The sequence below is a fragment of the Prionailurus bengalensis genome, chromosome E4 (genome assembly GCF_016509475.1).
Source record: "Prionailurus bengalensis isolate Pbe53 chromosome E4, Fcat_Pben_1.1_paternal_pri, whole genome shotgun sequence".
Classification (NCBI taxonomy): domain Eukaryota; kingdom Metazoa; phylum Chordata; class Mammalia; order Carnivora; family Felidae; genus Prionailurus; species Prionailurus bengalensis.
Genome location: NC_057360.1, coordinates 59,570,622 through 59,593,954, shown reverse-complemented (window position 1 = coordinate 59,593,954; position 23,333 = coordinate 59,570,622).

Below are 23,333 nucleotides of genomic sequence, written 5' to 3'. Positions count from 1 at the left end.
ATAACAAGTTGTCTAGGTGATTGAGACGTGCTGAAGTCCGAAAGCCTCTGGTCTAGCTCAGTGCTCCTTAAACGGCACTCTGTTTAAAATTCACTTGGGGAAACTTATTGAGAATGAAGGTCCCTGGACCCCATCGCAGAAGCTGTGATTGCGAAAGTCGGAGAAACCCAGGAATGTGCACCCTGGGAGATTCAGGAACCATCGGCAGATCATATGTGCAGTTCATGCACACGGCAAGAGGTGATCGCTCGGGTCCCTGTCACAGAAGCTGGCCTCTGATTCTGTCTGGTGAGGAGCTGTTGGTGGAATGAGTGGCAGAGGGTGGTCCTGGGGGTGCAGGTGCGAGGCTGGGAGAGACCCTCAAGGGGACACGGTGCTGACCACCGTGCGGGACAGGACCGGGAAAGGAAAGCAGTTCTGTGCCCGAAGTGGGACAATCTTTCCCCAAAATAGCCTAGAGAGGTACTAGGGGGAGGGTGTAGCACTTCTGCCCCTTTAAACACCCTTGTAATTTGCATTTAAAAATAGAAAAAAGCTCATGAATAATTTGTGAGTCATGAGCAAGCCCCTTCAAAATACAGTCATGAATAAAATATCCCGCTTTGCCTCCTCTAATGGCACCGGCCTTTGATGTTTTATTGATGGCTCGCCTGCCCTGAGTGCTGCCAGACTCTGGGATTAATTCATGCACTTGGGCCCTCGACCCTCCCAGGTTGGTGGCTTTGCCCTTGCTTGCTGGCTGGCTGGCTTACACATAAATACACCACCCTGTTTTAGACGGTTGGAAAGGGCTGCCTCAGATCCCTTTGGAACGACAAGCGTAATTACAGGACTGGGGGATCCCCTGCCCGAGGCCTACTGAGAGGGTAAGACCTAAATCACCAGAAGCCATTGTTTGTAGCAAGGTGAGTATTTAGAGCAGGTGCAGCTGTGTCTCCCATTTTATTGCTTCCCAGGAAGCCGGAAGGGAAAGCAGACATTAAGGAGCTGTAAATAATAATCTCCCCAAACCTGCACAAGGCGGTGCCCTGGGAGGCATGTGTCCCATCTCAACAGAGGGTCTGCCGTCCCCAGGGCCTGGGGGAGGCCGGGGGTGGGGGTGGGGGTGGGTGGATGCTGTGTGTGTAAAACAAAGGCGGAAGCCCCAGCAAAGGAGCTGGAGTGAGGGGCTTGTCTTTGCATCTATCATTGAGTCCAGACACCTGCCAGGTGCCTATTTTCAGGCAAGTCCGAAGGACTGCCTGGGATCTATAGCTGTCTACGCAGGCATAGGAAAAAGTGGGGGAGGGCAGAGGAGGGCAACTTCATGGCTTTTAAAAATAAAAACAAACCAACCAACCTTATAAGAAGAAAAAATTCCATGCATGAAATGGACACTGGTGGTAAAGTGCCAAGACACCAGATGTCCTGACCCCAGCTTCCCAGAGGATGACCTGGGTGGGCTGGGAATTCACCCGGGGACAACGCGGAGTCAGATGCTTTGGGTCTGTCTGTGGACAGAGTGATGGTAGAGGGTGGGACAGTTTTGCGGTGGGAATTTGGGGACCCTACCCATGTCTTTGATTTAGGTCTCGGGCCATGTCCCAAGTTCGCTAAGAGAGATCGCTGTAAGAACTGAGAGGACTGTAACAGGTGGGGACAGAGCCCTTCAGAACCTCAGCCCCGTCAGAATGGACAACCGCAGTCACTCAACTGTGGATTCCAGTCTGGTGGTGACCAGAAGAGCCCAGGGACACTGGGGATATGGCAGAAACAGCTGAAGGCATTCAGACGGGGGTGGGGGGTGGGGGGAGCACCCCGACAGTCAGAGACTGCGGTGGTCAATGAGGAGATGGCGTGAGCTCCCTTGGATCCGGCCACCCTCTCTGGCCCCTTCTCCCCCATTCAGTGACTGGCTATGGAGTCCTGCACTGGAGCCCCCAGGGCGAGGTCTCCTGTCGAGTGGAGAACACTGGTTCCCATCAAGATGCAGAAAGAGGTCACGGAAGCAGACTGAAGCCATGCAGGAGCACAAGCCCTGCTGGAAAGAAGAGACCTGGGCAGACAAGTTTCATAATCCCTGCAACCCCCCCAGGGAGTCAAGGCAGCAAGGCCCTTGGGAGACAATGGGCTCTGTCCTGGTGGGGGCAGGCGGCACTAAGACCAGACCTTTGGCAGCTATCTGCTGGAAAACGGTCACCAAAATATACAAATCCCCTGCGGATTGTGATGTGAATGGCACCTCTAGGTTATGCAGCATACGGTATGCAGCAGCCACTGCCCCAGGCTGCCCTTCCAGGGGCCAGGGTATTTGAAGAGGATCAAGGCCTTGCGCAAAAGGACATCATGGCATTGCCCACTGTAGGTAGGAAATAGGTATTTTTTTAGGGGGGTGTCTTAGTCTGTTTGGGTTGCTCTAGCAAATTACTACAGACTGGGTGACTTACAAACAACAGTATTTATTTCTCATAGGAGGCTCGAGAGTCCAAGATCAAGGTGCTGGCAGACTCAGGGTCTGATGAGGGCTGATTCCTGCTTTACAGACAGCCGTCTTGCTGTATCCTCCCATAGTCAAAGGGACCAAGGAGCTCTATGGGGCCTCTGGCATAAGAGACCTGCCCCATTCATGAGGCTCTGCCCTCATGTCCTAATTACCTCCCAAAGTACCCCTTCTCTTTTTTTTTTAAATTTTTTTTTCAACGTTTATTTATTTTTGGGACAGAGAGAGACAGAGCATGAACAGGGGAGGGGCAGAGAGAGAGGGAGACACAGAATCGGAAACAGGCTCCAGGCTCCCAGCCATCAGCCCAGAGCCCGACGCGGGGCTCGAACTCACGGACCGCGAGATGGCGACCTGGCTGAAGTCGGACGCTTAACCGACTGAGCCACCCAGGCGCCCCGAAAGTCCCCCTTCTCTTAATGCCATCACATTGGGAGTTAGGATTTCAACATACGAATTTTGGGAAGACACAAACATTCATTCAGTCTATAGTGGGGAGTGGGGGTGATTGTGAATGCTGGCAGTGGGGTTCCCTGGGGCCCCTGGAAGAAGACCACGGGTGTCATTAGATGCGTGTAATGACAAGAATACAGCCTGGGGGATAGAGGTCTTCACTGGTGATCTGGTTCATTTATGCTGCTCCTTGGATCAAGGGTCAATGGCAGTCTCTGAGTGTAGAGCCAATATTCTGGTGTGGGAGTGTTGGTATGGCAAATTTTAAAATGACTACAGAACTGTGTGTGTGTATGTGTGTGCGTGTGTGTGTGTGTGTGTGTGAGAGAGAGAGAGAGAGAGAGAGAGAAATTGCGGTTGTAGCCTTGAATTAAGAGACACTTGAGCACCAAGGAGCTCACAGGAGGTAAGAATAGCTCATTGCTGTCTTGTGCACACAGTGTGGGAGACAACACAGAGCTAGCGACTGCTGAGACTCAGGAAAGGCAAACCCCGCAGAAAAGGCAAGTGGGAAAAGAGGAAATGTTTCCAGGCCGGAGGAGGGAGGAGACAGTTCCATTTGCTCATCCAGCCTCTCAGCCAGTGTCTAACAGAGCACCTTCCTCTGGAGCCTTCTCCCGCCGCGTTCAGGACTCGTACAGCGGGCACGAAGGGGGCCCGGCCCACGGCCCTGCAGTCAGGTGGCTGGGAGGTTAGCATAGCGCGGCCACTTAGCCACTTACCGTGTGCTCTGGGGCGAGTCCCCCACCCCCGCCCCGCGCCAGCCAGCCTCAGCTTCCTGACCTGTAAAATATGTAAAGCGGTCATTCTGTTACTTGGAGGGTTGTCCTGAAGGCAGAATGAGGGGCAGCTGGCACTTGCAAAGTCCGGCAGGCGTATTTTTCAGTGTTTCTTGAAAAGGAAATACACAACACCGGTATGAAAATCAATGTAAAATGTGGGTATGTGTGTATATATTAAATATGGTGAGTTAGAAACTTTTTGAAAAGACGTCACACACACACAGAAACAAATCGAATATAGCAAAAGGTTATCTTGCAGAAAAATAAAAAATAGGTTCTCTTCTTGCCCTGTTCTTACTTCCCAGCTTCCTTCTCCCGCGAGATGATCAGGTTCCCCCTCCTGTTTGGACCCGCCCTTACTTCGCTCTTGTGCTTCAATCACCTCAACCTCCAAGATTTTCTATGCCGCTTCTCTTGCCTGAGAGGCACTTTTACAGAAAACACGATTTGAAATGTCTAACACATAAATAAGCGTTCTCCACATTTGTTCTACAAAGGATTTGTTTTCTCACACCCTGGTGCCCCAGACAAACAGATCTGCCTTGCTGGCACCTTGGATGGCCGCTGGCGGGTTTCCGCGTGATGGCCAGGAGGCAGGAGCCCGAGCGTGAGGTGTGAATGACAAAGGCCACGCGGGAGGGGCCTGGCGGGAGGCTGTGGCTGCACCCTGGCCACCCCCTCTTCTCACTAAATTGCGACCTGCACTGGTAATTGGCTCTTGAGAAGAAGCCTGTTGTGTTGGTGGCATTTGAGAGTAAACCCTGGGCTTCTGAAGCAGCAAATACTGTGGCTAAAATCTCACTTTGGCAAAAGACAGGTGCGCAAAATCACTGAAAATTACCTTTCTCTCTGGGCCCCTAAAAACGGTGCTGATGTGGATTCCTGCTCAGGTTTATCCGCAGGCACTTAGCACCAGTCTGAAAGCAACACCTCCCCCCCCCCCGCCCCGCCCCCACCATGCCCTAGCCCCACCAGGGAAAGGCCAAGCCATGTGACTCCTGCTGGGTCCCCATGAAGACTGAGGGCTGGGCTGTGTTCAGTTGATTCCAGCTCCGGGGAGCCTCTGTCTGCCACCCCCACCTCCCCAAAGGGATCTCAAGTCCCAGGCCATTGGGGGATGGGACACACTGACTTTTCCCTTTCTGCAGGCCTGTCTGCCAGCTCACAGACACAGACGGGAAGGGAAAGGTACTCCGAAAAGGAACTCTTTTGCTCCAGGGTGGACGCTCCCTCCACGAGGCTGCAATAACTACCCTCAGAGCTCTCGGTTCTAGGGAAAGCGGTGATCTTGGAATCTCCTGTCCATGCACCCCGCGACCATCTATTCTGGGGTCCTGGGAATACGGCATTGCTCCTGACCTCAGGAAACAGTGAGCAAACTGCAGAGCAGCTGATGTGAGTGTAGCTGGAAGACCGAGCTCCTGCAGCAGGACCTGGGGGCAAGAGAGGGCGGGCGTTGGCACAGGGACAGCTCATACAGAGTCGCCAAGAGAATAGCATGACCTGCTTACGGTCCTGGCCAGATGTCCGTGGTCTTTCCACGGCCCCACATGTCCCATGCTTGCCTCTCCTTCTTATTCCTTCCTTCCTTTTCCCAGTACGGGTTCTGAACCCACCTCCCTCAGAGACTCAGGAACTACTGAAGAATTGTCATGAGGAAATTGGCTACCCGGCCAGGACATCCTCACCTCTGATGAAGACCAGTGGGCAGTGTGGGTTCAGACTCGGCAGGGCACTCCCATGAGTGAGACCTGGTGACTCACATGAGTCAGACCTGGCAAGCTGGGTCTGAAAGACAAGACTCCCTCCACTCTCACCCCACTGGCCTTCTGTATTTCCCCAATCATGTCCAATTCAGGCTCACTCCAGCCTCAGGGCCTTTGCACTGCCGGTTTCTTCTTCCCGATAAACTCCTTCTCTAGGTATCTGCATGACATCCACTTCTTTCAAATCTATGTTTTAATGCTACATTCTCAGTGAATCTTCCCTGACCATCCTATTTAATTTATTTCTAAAATAAACTGTTTAAGTTTATTTACTTATTTTGAGAGAGAGAGCACAAACTGGGGGGAGGGACTGAGAGAGAGAGAGAGAGGGGGAGAGAATAAAACCCAAGCAGGCCCTGCACCGTCAGCACAGAGCCCGATGTGGGGCTTGAACTCCCGAACCACGAGATCATGCCCTGAGCCGAAATCAAGAATCGCACACTCAACCAACTGAGCTACCCAGGCCCCCCCACCCCGACCATCCTGTTTTAAACCCATCAATCAATATTTTCATTTCCTGCTATATTCTCCTTCAGAGCACTTAACACTGACATAGCCTGTATCTTGCTTACTGATTTTATTATCTGTCCCTCCCCAGCCTCCACCTAGAATGTAAGCTACCGAAGGCAGAGTTTTGCCTGCCTTGCCCACTGCTGGGTCTCCCACACCTAAAGCAGTGCCTGGCACAAAGCAGGGGTGCCCTGCACGTTTGTTGGATAAATAATGAAGAAATGGGGGTTTCTGAGGGCCGAATAGTTGGACTGAAGGGAGGTTCATCTTGTACATCTGCTGAGGGGCGCTGTATGGCCGCTGTGGATTGCAGGAGGAATCACTGGGAAACTCCTTTGCTTGGTTTCCAAGCCCCTGCTCCCTTAACTCTGGGGCCCTTGTCCTCTTTCACAGAGGCCACATCCCCCTCCCAGACTCTGGTCATAGGTTTCCTCTCAGGCTCACCTGGGGACTTGGCACTAGGGTCCTCTTCATGTCCGCACAAAGTAGACCCTCCCAGGAGGTTTGCTCACCTGGATGGGCCCCCCTCCCTGTCCTCGCAGGGGCTGCCTCCCCACAGGCAGTATTATCCTAGCGTGATTTGGCAACAGAGGTGTTCAATGGAGATAGAAGCACGTCCTTGTTCACAGTCTCTGGCTTCTGCTTGTCTGAACTCACCAGCAGGGAGATCTTTCACTAGAGGGAAGCTGGGGTCCCTGGTCAGCTTTGTTGGTGTTTTATCTGCTGCTTTGGCAGTGGACCCCCATGTCCCTGGGATCCCAGGCTGTCTGGTTCCCGAGCAACTCAGCGCCCCAGACTTGCCATCCGAGTTCTATTTTCTCCTAAAAGGCACTGCTTCTCCTGGGGTGGGGGGACCTCTTAAAGACATGGGATTTTGGGGGGGGGTCCTCTTAGCCATCAGCTTAATACTGTGAGATTCAGAAGAAATAGCCAAAGTCAACTCAGAATCGTCCAGGGACAGGGGCACCTGGGTGGCCCAGTCGGTTGAGCGTCCGACTTTGGCTCAGGTCATGATCTCATGGTTTTTGAGTTTGAGCCCTGTGTCGGGCTCTGTGCTGACAACATGGAGCCCGCTTTGGATCCTCTGTCCCCCCCCCCCCCCACCTCTTAAAATAAATAAATAAGCTAGAAAAAAAAAAAAAGAAAGAAAGAAAGAATCGCCCAGGGACAAACTCTCCAGCCTGCTGTGTTTGCAGCTGCCTTACGGACCCCTCTATCTGGGGTGGGAGAGGCGTGTTAGGAAGAGAAGAAAAATTCCCCACCAAATACCATTTTCCACTCTCTCAGAATCTTAACAAAGGATCCCTATAGCTCTGGTTGGAGCCCATTTCTCTCCGTCTTTCCTCCGTGGCAGGAAAATAATTGTCTCCCGTCACCTCAAGGTAGATCATCTCGCTAGAGCGAACCATCACTACACTTCAGATCGCCCTGCTGGGTGGGGACACACCCAAGTTCCAGAACCTTGTGGATAGACTGTGTCGGGCTCTGGACGTGAATTTTCAGTTTGGAAACCCTGATCGTCATGATTCTAGCATCTCCCCCCCATGCCTCTTATTTATTCCGAGATTTGTTTCACCCTGTGTCGTGGTTCCTTCTCTGTCCTGCCCCATCAACACGAGACTTGCCCGGCTTCCTCCATGTTGACCCTGGACGTATCACGCATCTTTGTCTTTCGGGTGGTTTTGTCCAACCTGCCGTGGAATCTTGATGGTGAGGAGCTGTAGAAGCCGGGAAAGGACTCTTGTGTGCACCCTCCAGGCCGGGAGGGTGGGCGACAAGGTTACTTACTGTCTCCCCTTGTTGTTCTAAAGTCTCTCATCCTGACCCTGGGGAGAGGAGCGCGGGCAGCACCTGGCGGCTCTGTGAACCGCTTCGGAAAAGAGAGAATCCCTCTTGTCTTAGGAACACCACAAACTGAATGGCTTAAACAACACACATTTATTTCTCATGGCTCTGGAGGCTGGAAGTACAAGGCTGGGTGCCCGCATGGTGGGGTTCTAATGAGGGACTTCTTCCTGGTTTCCTTACATGATGGGGAGAGAGACAGAAAGAGAGAGAAAGAGAGAGAGAGAGATTGAGAGAGAGGAGAGAGAAAACACACAAGTGAGAGAGCTAGGGTCTTTTCATCCCTTCATAAAGGCTCCTTCCCCATGACGTCACCCAAGCCTGATCACCTCTGCAAGACCAAATACCCCCCAAACCTAGTTACACCCCAAAGTCTCCAAATACCACCACTTGGGGTATAGTCCTTCGACATATGTATTTTGGCCAGGGGAAGGGGGTGCGGGGGACACAGTGCATAGCACCTTCCTGCCTGTAGTTTGCATCTTCTCAGCTTTCCCAGAAGCTGAATTCAGTCCTATTTACTAGCTTAGACTGATGGGCTCAGTACCAGCTGCCTTTCAGGCCACTGTGACACTTTCTTTCTGTTCCGCAGTGGGTGTTCTCCAATGGCTGAGATAAAAAGGGAAACCACAGGCCGGGAATGGAACAGTAAATCCATTGGTTGTTCACAGCCACACCCACACCCCGGGGATCTGTCACAGGACTGTCCTTTTCTCCACACACAGTGCTTGGAAGTTCCTAACAAGGACCGTGCTCCAGAGTTTCCCCAGCACGTTCAGTGTGGCTGTGCACATGCTTTCGTAGAATACCTGAGAAGCAGGCTTGCTTCGAATCCGATTTGAATCAGATAATCGGTTTACAGACAGAAAATATATACTGTTTTAATTTTTCCAACGTTGAGTAAGGATTGCTTTGGGAGCTGCGTGCAGCATGCTGGAAAAAGAACTCCTTTTAATTATATTTATTTACTTAATGAATCACACAGATAGTAGGTAAGTGGAGTGTTGAGGCAGCCTGTGGAGTTGCCCGAAAGCGTCACTGACACCACGCCTTATGACTGAGAATGTAATTTCGCACCCAGTCTTGTCTCCTATTTGCAGGGCACTTGGTGAGGTGCTGTGCGCCTAGGAATGCTGGGTCTCCATTTGGGGTCTTCTGCCTTCACATCCTGTGCTCATTGCCAGGGCATCGGGAAAATCATACCGTGGAGTCAAGAGAGCCTCCTTGGAGTTCACACCCTGACACTTAGTGGCCATGGGGCCCTTGGGAGTCACTTAACCTTTCTCAGCAGTGGTGAATGATGGCTTCGTGCGTCGCTCCAGATAGGAGACCGTCAACCTGAGACTGCTTCAGAATGTGTGAAGTGTGGTCCTCAAGGCTTACATGTCCCAGGATGCCTGTTGATGCAGAGATTAAATGGGAGAGGCCCTAATTACTGTTTTCTTAGTAAGTGCAACTGACAGCTGTTTCTTGGTATATGGCGCAGACAGAAAAGCACCTGGAAGCTGGTCTTCCAGAATTCTTTAAAAATTTTTTTTAACGTTTATTTATTTTTGAGACAGAGAGAGACAGAGCATGAACGGGGAAGGGTCAGAGAGAGGGAGACACAGAATCCGAAACAGGCTCCAGGCTCCGAGCTGTCAGCACAGAGCCCGACACGGGGCTCGAACTCACGGACCTCGAGATCATGACCTGAGCCAAAGTCGGACGCTTAACCGACTGAGCCACCCAGGGGCCCCTTCCAGAATTCTTGATCCCCCTATCTGTTCTTTTCCCCTCCCATCGTACCTCTCACCACATAATGTATACTTTCCTTATTCACGATGCCCATTCTCTCTCTCTCTCTCCCTCCACTGAAATGGCAGTTCCAGGAGGGATGGGATTTTGTCTGTGTTGTTCTGAGGAATGCTCACCATCTAGAATAGTGTCTGGTATATGCTGGTCACTTAGTAAGTATTTGTTGAAATAAGCACTCTCTTGTTCTGCAGACCACTCCAGTGGTCTCCTTGTGCAAAATGGAGGCTTCAGAGATGGGGCATAGCAGAAGCGGGTCAACTTGCACAGGGCACCTGGGCCTTTCCGTAGGACGGGAAATGGGAGCCAATCCCCATTCCCCAGGTTTGAAGTTGGGACACCCGTTGGGATCTGCAAGGGACCCAGAGCTGGGCTCAGAGCAGGAAGAGTGACGAGGTCACCGACCTGGGGCAGGGGAGGGACAGGGCTTTAGGCTGTTGAGCTGGGTTTAACATAGAGGCTTAGAAATTTGTGAGGAGCGTGGTTTCAGCACAACATGGGACTGGTTTTGGAAGGGCCTTCTGTCCCAGCCCCTTGGCATCGTTTTTCTTTGAGAACAGTGACTGAGCCGAGTATGGTGCCCAAAACTGTGCCAAGCTGACAACGCGTGTCTTGGCTATCCTGGCAGCTGTGAGCTGCCTTCTTCCCTCAGCTAGTGGGAAGGGAAGTTGGGAATGGATTAATACGACCCTGTTCTTTCTGCTTGGTGCTTCGGCTCTCTATGGGATGAGTTCAGGACACAGGGTTCTTGAGAAATCGGGGGTGGGTGCGCTGAGGAGGCCCAAGAAGGGGTTACTGAACTCTGTGACAGGCCCTAAGAAAGTTCAAGAAATTAATCTGGAATATAGAAGAAATGTGACCATATTAGTACTCTAGGTTGGTTACGCAGGTTGCACCATTTCTCACAAAAGTAACAATATAGCTTTTATTTGAATGTTCTGTCTTTGCTCCCCCAAGTTTCTCTGCATGTGTGTGTGTGTTTAAAGAACCAAATACATCCTTGTTTCCTTTTCCAAACCGTTGTAGAATTTTACACTTTCTTTTAGTGAGAAAGAAATGCCACTTATTTTTCAGTTTGCCTCAACTGTCACTAGGCTCCAAACCCTCATTCATACATTTGAGCTTACTACATGCGCGTGTGAGCATGCACACACACACACGCCCGCACGGTGTTCAGCCATCGCCAGGGCATTGTTTATTCCCTAAAATAAGTGAATTTAGGAAAAAAGTGCCAATTGCTCTTTGACAGATGGTGTACCTCAGATCACGCTTTTTAATGGAGAAGAGGCAGGAATCGCGTTTTCTGAAATGTCCCTTTTTCCGAAATATGCTTCCCATAGAATTGGACATGTGCTGCTTGGTTCACATGGTGATGGTGGGGTGTCCTAGTTATAAATAGATATGTTTAAAAATATGGGGCGCCTGGGGGGTGCAGTCGGTTAAGCGTCCGACTTCAGCCAGGTCACGATCTCACGGTCCGGGAGTTCGAGCCCCGTGTCGGGCTCTGGGCTGATGGCTCAGAGCCTGGAGCCTGTTTCCGATTCTGTGTCTCCCTCTCTCTCTGCCCCTCCCCCGTTCATGCTCTGTCTCTCTCTGTCCCAAAAATAAATAAACGTTGAAAAAAAATTTAAAAAAAATGTGCTCCCCTCACCCCGTGAGATGCATGATAGACTGTTTTTTTTGCTGGTAGTGGAAAGTACTATTTACCACTTTTTATTTGAGTATCTGGATCTCCTTCTTGCTCTTCCTCTTTTGAATGGTGTGTGTGTGTGTGTGTGTGTGAGAGAGAGAGAGAGAGAGAGAGAGAATGTAAATTTTTGACTCCTAGCCCCCTTAAAACTGCTGTTCCCTCAAAAGGGTCACAGCTCTTGTAGAAAACAGCCATGATAGATTTGAGCAAAAGGTCCGATGGAGAGAACAGCTATTAGCTGGATGACCCCGAGCATTTAACAGTCAGGTGCTGGCTTCCTGCAGAAATGCAGGGTGAGGTTGAGGCGGGAGAGGCAGGAGGGGGCTCTGGCAGGCTGGAGCTGGAAGAGCGGTGGTCCTCACTTCCTTCCCACCCCACAGAGTTTTCAGAATCCACGTACACACCAAGATCCCCCTCCCACCTGCACTTCCCACTGTTGCCCAGATAAGGTCTGACCATTAAGAAACACCCCGAAGGAGAGAAGGCAATGTCCTAGAAGGCTCGACTACTCCCGGGAGCATCGACTTTTCCCATCATCTTCTTTTAGTAGAATCCTAGATAGCGAGTGTTAAGCTAAAGAAAAATCACTTAGCAAAAGCAAAGCAGAAACTGGCCAAAGGGTGCCCTAGAGAGGAGTGGTGGTGGCCAGGGTATGGAAGGACAAGGCCTGCCCTCTGGGTTTCTAGAATGTTCTCTGGTCCCCAGTTTGCAGCACTAAGTTGGCCTCAGCCCACCAGTTGTCCTAGTGGGTTGGATTCCTGCATCTGCTGTCTGTATGTCCCTGAGCTGCTGGTTCTGGGGCCTTTCCAACAGGCTTTTCAGAAAACCAGCCGTTGCATCTTTAATGACCGAATTAAAGAGAAAAGATACTTTGTTGTTGTTGAATACATACTGTATTTAACTTTTTTTTTTAATCCCAGAGAAGTGAAATGCAACATCTGTTTGAGTTTATGTAACATCCGAAGACTGACGACTCAGAATTTCCTAATTAAAGTCATTTTTAAGGCACTCTGCAGAGCCAACGTCCGTCTCTTCCTCGGGTGGCTTTTTTCTCCAAACTGTAGCAGAATACCCAAGCAATACACACATGCTCATGCTTTTAACCTGCTCTTTGTCCAGACAACACCGAAAAACAGCACAATTCCAAGCGGGGAACAATGAAGGAAGGGAATACACTTGTTGGGGGCGGGGCACAGGGAGGACACTTCTGAGTAAATGAACTTGATAGGCCGCCCCAGAAAAGAGAAGGAACAGAAGGGAGATGCACACGGGCGGGGGGTGGGTGGGGGGGGGGTGAGCCTGACGGCTGGTGGCCAGTGGAAAAACAGGCTACATTTCCCAGTGAGGTTTAAATTAATTTAGTTTCTCTTCCTCCTCCCCCTCCTCCTTCGTTGTTTTTTTTTTTTTTTTTTTTTCCCATTTGTAAAGTTTGGACCAATAAAGAGAGGGGTCTCAAAATCCTGGAAAGTGTATGTAGGTAAGTGTGTTTGCTTGTGCTCATGTACTTATGAAGGGTTGATCTTAGAGATAGGTATGGTTTGGGGGGCGCTAAAAAGCTCCCCCGGTTAAAAAATACTCTCCCTTACTGGCCCACTGCTGTGCCCGAAAGTCCCACCATTAGAGCCACTCCTTCAGATTAAGGCATTTATCTGTAGCCCCAATTAAAACATGAATGTCACCTGGGAGGGGTAACACTCAACTCTTTAGCACCCACTGACTGAACTGTCACCTATCAGAGAGTAGGACCCTGAGAGATGGGACATGGGGCAGGGACATTCTGATTAATGGGAAAAGAAGGCATGGAGGGAGAGAGCACAGGAGGGGACAGGCTGGGCAGTGGGGAGGGTAAGTGTGAAATAGTACTTCCCCCAGGAAATCGCCCAGATGGGGGAGATGGAGCACTAAAAAAAACTCCTCCCACATCACAGGTTTCCTGAGGCTGTGTGTGTGTGTGTGTGTGTGTGTAACAATTTGTATATGTTACAACATTCTTGTGTTTGTATCTAATATGGAATTCACCTGGGCCCGTTATGAACGTAGTACATCTCTATGGACCTCGATGGTTTCTACGCAGCATACGTATACGCATTCACACATGCATTTACTCACACTCAGCAGTGGAGGTCTTATAAGTGTAAAGGGTGAGATGTCTCTTCTCAGCCCTTTGGGATTTGGATGCCTACCGACTGTTGGGGAAAGAACTGGCTCGGGGCAATGAGACTCTTTCCTCTCTTACCAGTAGACCCTCATTCAATTCAGGTGGCTCTGCAGACATGGCCAAGACTTGGGTTATAAAGACCGAGCATGGACCTTCCCATCAGGGTTGGAATTTGGAGACATAAATGTCACCCAAGTGCCCTTTAAGCCTTTGGAATTGGGGAGTCTGGGGGAGGTGGAGAGAGAATTCAGAACGGAGTAGATTTCTGCTTCTGTTCCTAGAAAAGCTGGAAATCGTTTGAGCGCCCCCGGGCTGGGTGCAGGCACCAGCCTCGAGGTACAAATGGTGAGATCTGTTAACTCTGCAGGGAACTGCTCAGGTTGGTTGACCTGATGGGTAAGGTTCACTGAGGAGGAGGGGCTGGAGAAATGGGAAGAGAGTTCTCATTCTCCAGTGGCTGCTCCCTTTCTTGCTGCGGCAGGAAGCTTGGAAGCAGAGGATAAAGGATGTGGGTGGGTGGGAGGGACGAAGGAAGGAAAAACACAAACACTAGAAGTGCTTTTCAACCCTAGTCTTGCGTTGGGATCATCCGGGCTTTTAAAAACACCTGCTCCCAGGCTCTATCCCCAGATGCTGCTGTAATGAGTTGGGGAGGGGACCAGGTATGGATGCTCCTCAGGCATCTCTAGTGTGCATGTGGCGTTCAGAAAGTGGCACCAGAGCAGAAAAATAAGTCTAGTTCTGAGGTGGCCAGGCTGCAGATGACTGGCCACCCCCACCTGCGCACACAGAGCGGGAAAGCAGGGCTGTTACAAAGGGGAGGAGATGGTGGGATGCTAGGAGCTTGTATGTGGACGGTTGAGCCTCTGCTGATTTGTGTGGCTTTGTGACCTCACTAGCTGGTGGTTTCAGGTCCCATTTCTGGCTGAAAATCTAGTTGGGGGGAAAGTGTTTGGGCACAGAGTTCCCCTCCCCCCGCCCTGCTTTCTGTGGCTTCAGAGAGGAGTAACTCACTGTGCTCTATGAGGCCAAGAAGACAAATTCTGGGGCTGGATGCTTCAAAGGTGGGAGTGGTTTTTCTGCTGTATAACAAATAACATATTTCATAATTCAATCAACCAGTAAGCAAGCCGATCAATAAACCAACAAATAAAACAATGCACACCATTTTTGCCCTCCGAGGGTGGTTCTCCCCTCACCCCACTGATCCTGCTGACATACACTTTGCCCTTGGTCACCTGAAGACACCCAGCCTGGTGGTGCAGGGGAAGCAGGACTGCTTTGGCCCTGGCTCCAAGGGTCAGAGAAATCTCGAGAGAGTATCAACTTTGGCCACCCATGTGGAGACGGGAGGAAAAAGGGAGATACACATTCCTGCTGTTTCCCACCCAAAAGTGTAGGGAGGGAAAGTGGAGTTTGAGAACCAAGGCTGAGCCATTTTAGGTGTCTAGGTTCAGGCTGACCAGCTCTTCTCCCTGGGCAGCTTCAACTTCAGGGTTGGGGATGGACTTGAGATCTGGATGGACCCAATCCTGCCACACAAAACGATACAGCCCGTAAAGCTCCCACTTGAGCACAGCCTGCTGAGAGCCAAGCAGCCAGCTCAGCCAGTCCATGGGGAGCACTGCATGGCATATGGTGGGGCAGAAGGGGGTACAGGTCACGGGATGGGAGGGTGGCAAGGAGACACATGGGATGGCATTCGTTTTAATGGGAAATCAGCTGTCCAGGTCTTCAGCTTTTAGAGCCACCAGCCATGGCTCCTTTCCTCCTCTTTAGTCTCTGCCATGTGGTTCTGCTTGATGGACGTGCCTTGTCCTACTAGGTAACCTGTATGTGGACACAAAAACATGTAAATAAAATGGGCATTAAGACAGTGACTAAAGAATGTCATTCCTTATAAGTCGATGTTTATAATCGAGGCCTTATAAATAGATTTTAAGGGGACAATGACCCTGAAATTCGATGCAAAATTATTGGGACTTATTTACTTATGTATTTCTCTGCAGAGATGGTCTATGGCATTTATGCGGGTCTTGAAAAATGATTAAAAACGAAAACAATATTAAAGGATTCCAGATCAGCCATCGGCGTAACCACTACCAAGGCATAAAGGGATCTAAAGAAATGGTTGGGAATTCCAGGGCCCCACCCCATGGCCTTGTTTTTCAGCCTCTGAATGCACAGGAGGATTCATCAGGACCCTGTGGCTTACCCCGTATTCCTCCCGTGCACGGGCGCACACTTCAGCCGCACTAAAACTTCTTGAGTGTAGGTCTACCCTACTCGAAGTTGGCAATCAGTTTTTCTTTAAAGAAAAAAACCAACGTGCTACCACTATTTTTGTTTGGGAGTGGGTATTTCTATCTATTGCTTTATGTAATAGTTGAGGTCCCAAAGCAGAAGTGGGTGAACTAAGTCTTTCGAATAAAGAGAATAGTTTTAAATGCATGGAAGGAGTTGCTCCAAGGTAAACCCAAGCACCAGGCATCCTTCCCTTTCTTCCCTGAATGGCAGAACAAGTTTTTATGATAACAGATGAACAAACACTGTTGCATTTTCAGAGTGTATGCATGGTTTCAATTTCAGGAAGAAAACAAACCTGAAATTCTTACATAGACTATTGTCAAATAAACTTGTTCCAATTGTTTGAAGTTTGCAAACGACCTCATCATGCATACAAATGGGGGGACTTAATAGCCTACAAAGCCATTCTAGAAATGGTTCCTCCATAAACCCTATACTCTGAAAGAACTGCCATGCTCTAGTGTCGGCGAATGCCAGTTCCCCTTCCTGCAATAAGCGAATGGTCAGAGGCACTGACTCTGCCAGCCCTTGATGTCTTGCATGGGACAGAATGTCAGGTATGGTGGGTGATGGGGGAGGATGGGGCACCATGTGGGCTCATGCAGAAGCCTTGCCACAACCTCCGAGTCTGTCCGCTGCTCATGGACCATACTGGAGAGATTCCTGTGTGCAAAAGTCACATCATTGGGACGACTGCTTTTATGACCATTATAGTCATTATTATAATATTCATATTATGTTAATTGTATTAAACTTGCGATACAGTAAGGGTGACTTTGGCTTAGCATAGTTTTTGTACAGGAAATATTTTAGCTGCATGGTTGAGCTTTGTCTCTCTGTTTCCCCAAGGCAAGGCACAGGAAGCTCAGGGCTCGCTGCCAATGTGTTCTCACAAGCTGAAAAACGTTGAGGGGGGTGACTATGGCACTGAGAACAGGCCTTCTTCCCTTTTCACAGATGGAAAAGTGAGGGTGCCCTGCATGTGACCTGCATAATAACAAAGTCAATTCAAAAGTATGCCTCGGAGGTCTGAGGTCCCCTAGTCCATGAGCCCCTCCTGAGCCTTTGAAAGAGGGAGCTGGCTTGGGAAATGCCTCCTCCTTTCCTGAAGAGGACAACAGACAAGTCGCTCTGTGGTGCGGGAGGTTTGGAATCTGAGTTTAGAGCTGCTTATTCTCTCCCTATTTCCTTTCTGATGAAGGTGCCCAAAGAAGGCGTTTTCCTTTGTTTGATTTTGTGAGTGACTCTTGGGGGCAGGTGTTTTTATTTTTGGTGTTTTCAGAAGACCCATGAAACTCTTCAGGTGAGACAGTGGACGAGTCTTAGTCCCTGATGCGTGTGTGTGAGTGTGCACGCGCACACTTGTGTGTGCGTGCGTAGACGCATGCGCACTGTACGCGAAGAGAGAACGTGGTGTAGCGCCCGGGTCCCTGTTCATCTGATATGCATATGCGGAGTCCTTCTTTCTTGTCTAATTAATTAGAAGTAATAGCTTTCTATGGTTTCTGGTACGTGAGGGAGTGAAGTGGGAAATAATTTAATTGGCTGTCTTGCTTTCAAAGCCCAGTTTAATGAAATAGTTCTCAGCCTGAAGCGCATGTATTATCCTTCCTGTTATTTTTCCAATTAACATCTCATTGCATCATGTCTGCGAGGAATATTCGAATTGGTTTGAAGGGTGAGGGTGAAGGGACAAGAGCAGATGGAGAGAGAACCAGCGGTTTCTTCCCCACCAGTGCCTGCGTGTGTATGGATGCGGCTGGAGGGCTTCCCCCAGTGCCTTTCCTTGGAAGAGATCAGACGACTTGACAGAATGCTGCCTTGTCACCTCACCCACCCTCACCAAGTCCTGGGGCCGGAAAGGCAGCTTCCCCTCGCGGGCAGACTAGGGGGCCCCTTGTTAAACTTCTGGGGTTACTTGTGTTGTGGGGTTCCCAAAGGGGGACAATGAGTGCGCCCAGAGCCTTCTGCGAGCATCGTCTCCCTCTGGGCTCTGTTCCTCCTGACGCACAGTACACGCTCTGTATAAATATTTGCTGGAAGAATGGGTATCCAGAGGGATCTCACGGTAGCCGCCCTCATCCACCCTTCCTGGGAAGAAAACCACGCGTAGAAGGTGGCAGAGAGCAGGGCTGGGACCCAGGCGAGACAAGCCAGGTGTCCAGAGTGGACACTGGCAGGGGGGGAGGGGGTTCACTCGCACCAAGCACAGTGCTGGTCTTTGCACAAACTGGCATTAAAGGCCTTCTGAGATTTTGCACCCTGGGCACTTTGGTTGGTTCCCCTGCATCCCTGGCCTGGCCTGAGGCAAAGCATTCTGTCTTCCTTCCTGTCTCCTGCCTGTTCCCAGAGACACTGGGCCTCAGCTGGCCTGAGACCAGCCCCCCGTGCAGCCGTCTTGTCGTTTGTGTCACGCGCACTTTCAGAGCCCCTCCCGGTCCCCAGGGAGGTCCAGGGGCAGCTGGGGCCCTTGTTGCTGTAATTCTGGCATCTGTTTTCCCTTCTCTCGGGCTTTCTGACCCAGGACACAGCGGTTTTAAGGACTGAGCCACGTTTTCTGGGTTAGCCAAGAACCAATGGGAGCCCGGAGGCAGAGGAGAGGCTCCTGTGTGTGGCCGTGTGGCCCGCCGCCCAGTGGTCTGGCTTCATATTTATCTTGGTGAGAGGAGCTAGCAGGCTCTCTTCTGGACCACTCCCCAGCTGGACAAAATGACCTCTCTTCAGCCTGTGGCGGTGGGCCCAGCTGGGAGGGGGGCACAGTGATTTGTGGGGACAGGGCACCTTGGGCAGCAGTCCTGAGGCAAGCTGTGTGGCTGGTCCAGGTGGGGCCATGTGCGATGGGGCCACAGCAGGCAGGGGGGGCAGAGAGAGGGGCCATGACCAAATATGCCTGCAGTGTGGTGGGACAGCCTGGGGGGGGGGGGCGGCGGGGATGGTGCAGCATTTGAAGAAGTATTTCCTCCTTCTATGAGTACTTTGAGGGTCAAATCTGTAATGCGACCTGCAAACTGTGGAGTCCCGGCCAAGATCTGCGGCATCAGAAACTGTGTAGAGACTGGCCAGTGGGAGATTCCCCCGCCCCAACACACACACTATAGATATATAATTATATATAATATATATCATTATTTTCCCCCTGTATTAGTGGAAACCCACAAAAAGGTGTGTGTGTGTGTGTGTGTGTGTAAAATTATTATTATTATTTTCTGCCTCTGTATCTCTTGCCTGAGTTCATGACAAAAACAACGCAGCTGTCCCTGGCTGGCTTCTCTAGGCGGCTTAGGTGGCAAAGTGTGCTGGGATTTCAAGTCTGGCCCAGATCTGATATTCAGCCTCCTTTTCTTACCAAAGGCTTCTTGGAGTTGCAGCTACTTAGAGTTGCAGCTACAAACTCTGCCCAGAGCTGCTTTCTACACGGCTACACAGTGGTGTCCTTTCCTTTCTTGACTGCCAGGGTCCAGGTCTCTGCAGCAAAGCGTCTGAGGACAGGGGGAGCTCAAAGCCCACCACCCTCCACTGAGCCAGGCTTACTTGGCAGGGAGCCTGGGTTTCCCTGAAATGGGAAAATGGGCTTCCAAGTAGATAGAACTTAATGAAGATCCTGCAACAAGCACTGGGCCCCGTGATTCTACTGATGTGACAATATGTTTACATCAGGAAGCACGTGAGACATTTTGGAGTGTTTCCAGACATCATCCCACTGTCCTTCCTGACTTGTGATGTCGGCTGATTGTATTAGTGGCTCAGTTAACAGAGGAGGAAACTGAAGCCTGGGTGAATGAAATGATTTGCTCAAGGGCTATTTCACCAGCTGAATCTCAAGTCATGCTGAGGTCCTGGGCTCTGGCCTCCAACCTCAGAGCACCCAGACGAACCTCCCTAATCACCTGAAGGCACAGAGCCTGGGAGAGTTGAACCCAGACTCCTCAGGAGAGCTGATCTGTCTTGTCAAACTGGATCCAGGGATCAATCAGGGCAACTCTGCAAAGACTCCCTCCCCTTGTTAGTCAGTCCTGCTCGAGGAATAGCAGTGGCCAGAGAAGCAGAGAACACTGCTTGTGTTTAATGAGGGAGAGAAGTTTCCGTGGAAATGGAGTGAAGGTGTGGAGTCAGAAGACTGAAGCTCAAAGTCCTCAGAGCATGACTCATATTAAGGACCTTGGACAGCTCACATGACCTTTCTCCTCAACTCCCTCATCTGCAAAATGGGGTTATAAAGCAGATCTTATAGGGTTGTTGAGACTAAACGACACAATCTTTGGGTCCGTGCTGTGTAAACTGTAGCATACTAATCAAACGGGAGTCATTGTTGTTAATAATCATAAAGACAGAAAGATAAGGCCAGTCCTCAGATTTCCTATCTTCAACAGAGATGTTTTTTACTCTATGTAAAGGACCGTAAAAGCCCTTTGTAAACTGTGAAGCCATGTACACCTCAGAGGAATTGTTAGCGGGACTGAGGTCAGTGGTACGATCCATTATGGGAGGGAGCACGGCTGACCGAGGAGGGCAATGGCACTCACCTCCCCAGATGCGTTCCCATAAAAGTGTTGGAGGAACAGCCCAATAACCTTGCCACTGAGCTGGCAACTCTCCTGAAGGTCTTCCATAGGCAGATGTCCTACCAGGGAAACTGGAACCAGATGTACTCAAGATCTCAAAAGAAATTAATGGCAATAAGACTCTGGGGTAAAAATATCTTTGTGCACCGAGCTTGCTCACTCAGCTCCCTTTCTATCTGAGGATCATTTAGGCTTAATTATAGAGTTCAGGCGTTCACTGGGTTTTTGATTAATTTTCTTTTCAGCTCGAGGAGCGTGTGAGTGTAGTGGGTCTGTGTGTGTGTGTGTGTTTACATCTTTCTTTGCAACTCAGTCGGGAGCTGGCTCTGGTAATGTTTAATTGTGCCCTCCATTCTAACAAGATCGTCCAATGTGCCAACCGGAGCTCGGAAAGCCATTGTCTCCGCTGCCTCCACCCCACGGGCTGTTCCTGCCGTGTTGAGGGATGGTGGGTGGCAGGCCCTTGCTCAGCTGAGACCCTTACTGCAGGATGCCTGCTTTCCTCCTCCTTTTGTGCTTATGGTGTTTAAGGGGTTCTGGGACCAGGAGAGCAGATTTCCTCCTCTACTAATTACCAGTGCCGTGCCGAGAGCTACCGACTGACAGCCAGCTCACCCACACTGCAGCCCCTGACAGGCATTTTTCTGGGCCAATCTCCCTGGAGATTACAAGGTTCTCTGCATTAGAAAACAGTGTTAGTTCTCTGATTTTTAATACATCCACTTAGTAGGTGGTAGAGACTACATGACTGTGGGTGAAAGTGACTTGCTTTCTCCTTTGCTTCCTTGTCTTTTGTGCCCTCCAGGCAGGGAACATCTGGGGAGGCCGCGCAGGAGTGTCCTAGCATGGGATTTGGAGCCCAATGGCCCAGTTCAAACCCCAGCTCCTGACATTTTCTGTTTGTTTGCCTATGGATGAGTCACTTAACCCCTCTGGATCTCAATGGATTTTCTGTAAAATAGGGATAATAATACCAACAACAATATTGCACTCCTCCTAAGACTATCTGGGGATGAGAAAACGCATGTGGAAGCCTTTGGTAAAATACTCTACAAATCATAATTCTTTTATTTTACTGCTCAGAATTGTTGCTTCGAACATGATTTTGACCTCTGAGATATCATTCCTAGTACCAGAGACAGAGAGTTATTAAAGGCCCATGGAATGGTAGGTGGAGTGAGGACCAGCCTCCAGCCTTCTCATGTGCTGTGCACTAAAGCACTGACCTGGGAATATAAAATCCATGCTGCAAAGGGCCCAGATTAAGAGCTCAATCTTGAAACAGCTGTCATGGATAAAAGGGAATCTGGAACATTCAGTTTTTGACATAACTGTAACGAAGATTTCACCCTATTTTTTAAAGGATGAATTTAATGGTCTCTAGTGCTACAAAGGTAAATGGTTCAGGGATGGAGATGAGGAGAGGACTGTGGGTGTCAGGTAAGTGTGACCATGCTGTGCTATGAGATTTAGGGGACCCAGGCTCTTCTCTTGGCTCTGCTGCTAATTAGGTCTCTGACCCTGAATAGATGAGCTAATTTAACTCTCAGTTTCCGTGAGATCGTGGAAGAAAGGATCTCAAAGGTGACTACATTTAAGATCTATGACCTGACAAAACAGTCTTTTCCACACGGGAATCAAAAACTCTGGTGTCACCAGAAACCATTGCGTATGTGCATGTTCGGAATCCAAGTATAGTCCTGACACCTCCCGACTAAAACCTGATCAAGGCACTGAGTGAACTTCTCTAAACTGACAGCATCTGGTATCAGACCCAGGGAGTCTCAGGGGAAGAAAAGCCGGGTGGGAAGATGTGACCCCAGTAGAGATTTCAAGGTGAATTCTCTCTTGTTGGAGAGCCTTTCATTTGACAATATCCTGACTAAGCTGAAAGGTAATGATCTAAGGATCAGAGAAAGAGAAGGGATTGTTTCCTTGTAAAACCACTATAACTTTAAAATAATTGGCTGCAGGGCAATGGAGCATTCTTCCAGGCTCATTCCAGAACCAAGAGACCCAACTGCAGAGCTTGCAATGGTATCACCAACAATAATCATAATGTACATTTGCCCAAGGGCTTTTAACTTTTATAAGCACTTTCCCCTCTATTTTTCTCATTTTGGTATTACATAATTTTCCAGAAAACTGTCCAGGTCATTTCTTTTCAAACTCTGAAAAGTGTGAATTTTCAGCAAGAGCAAGTCTAGTTAAGTATGCTACCCTTGGCTTTATACAGCTATGCCCTTGAAAAAGTTACATTATATGTAAACGTGATTGTGGAAGTCATCTTGTTTTAATGGATGGGCAAGGGGAATTTAAAAACAGAAACTTTGTATAGGATCTTGTAATTAAGTGATCATTTTTACCAGCTGTTTGGTACAATGTTGGTTTTTTTAAATATTAGGTTTTCTTAGGATAGGGCCATGTGGGTTAGATTCTAGGATCAGTGTCTTAGCATCCCATAAGGTTGACATCTAATTCATTTAGAGGGAAAAGTTGTTTTGAACATCAGAGTGAAAAATAAGCAGCTTTATTTCAGCCATGGCGTTCTTTGGAGCTCCCTTAAAAAACAAGGAAGCATGGGAAGGACAGACATAACAGCTGAATTATTTTTAAATGGAATGTCTCCAGGTCTCCTGTGAGTCACTGATGTGTCATTAATGTGCTGTTATAAATAGCTCAGCTTGCCATCAATAACTAATCTATAAGACAGTAGCTGGTGGTTGGGGTGTGAGGTTAACACTACATGATTTCAAGTGGATCTGTTAACCCTCTCTTGTAAATAAGCACCATCCCCTGAGACTAGAACCTGAAAGAAATTAGACTTAATTGCATTTTTAATAAAAATAATTTAAAAAGTCCTCTTGCTTTTCCTTCTCCATTCCTAGACCCTGGGAGAAGATCTCATTGGAGCCAACCATAGGACTGTAATAATTACTCTGACCCTCAACTCTTTCACCTCTGAAATTAGGCTGCCTGTATCCATC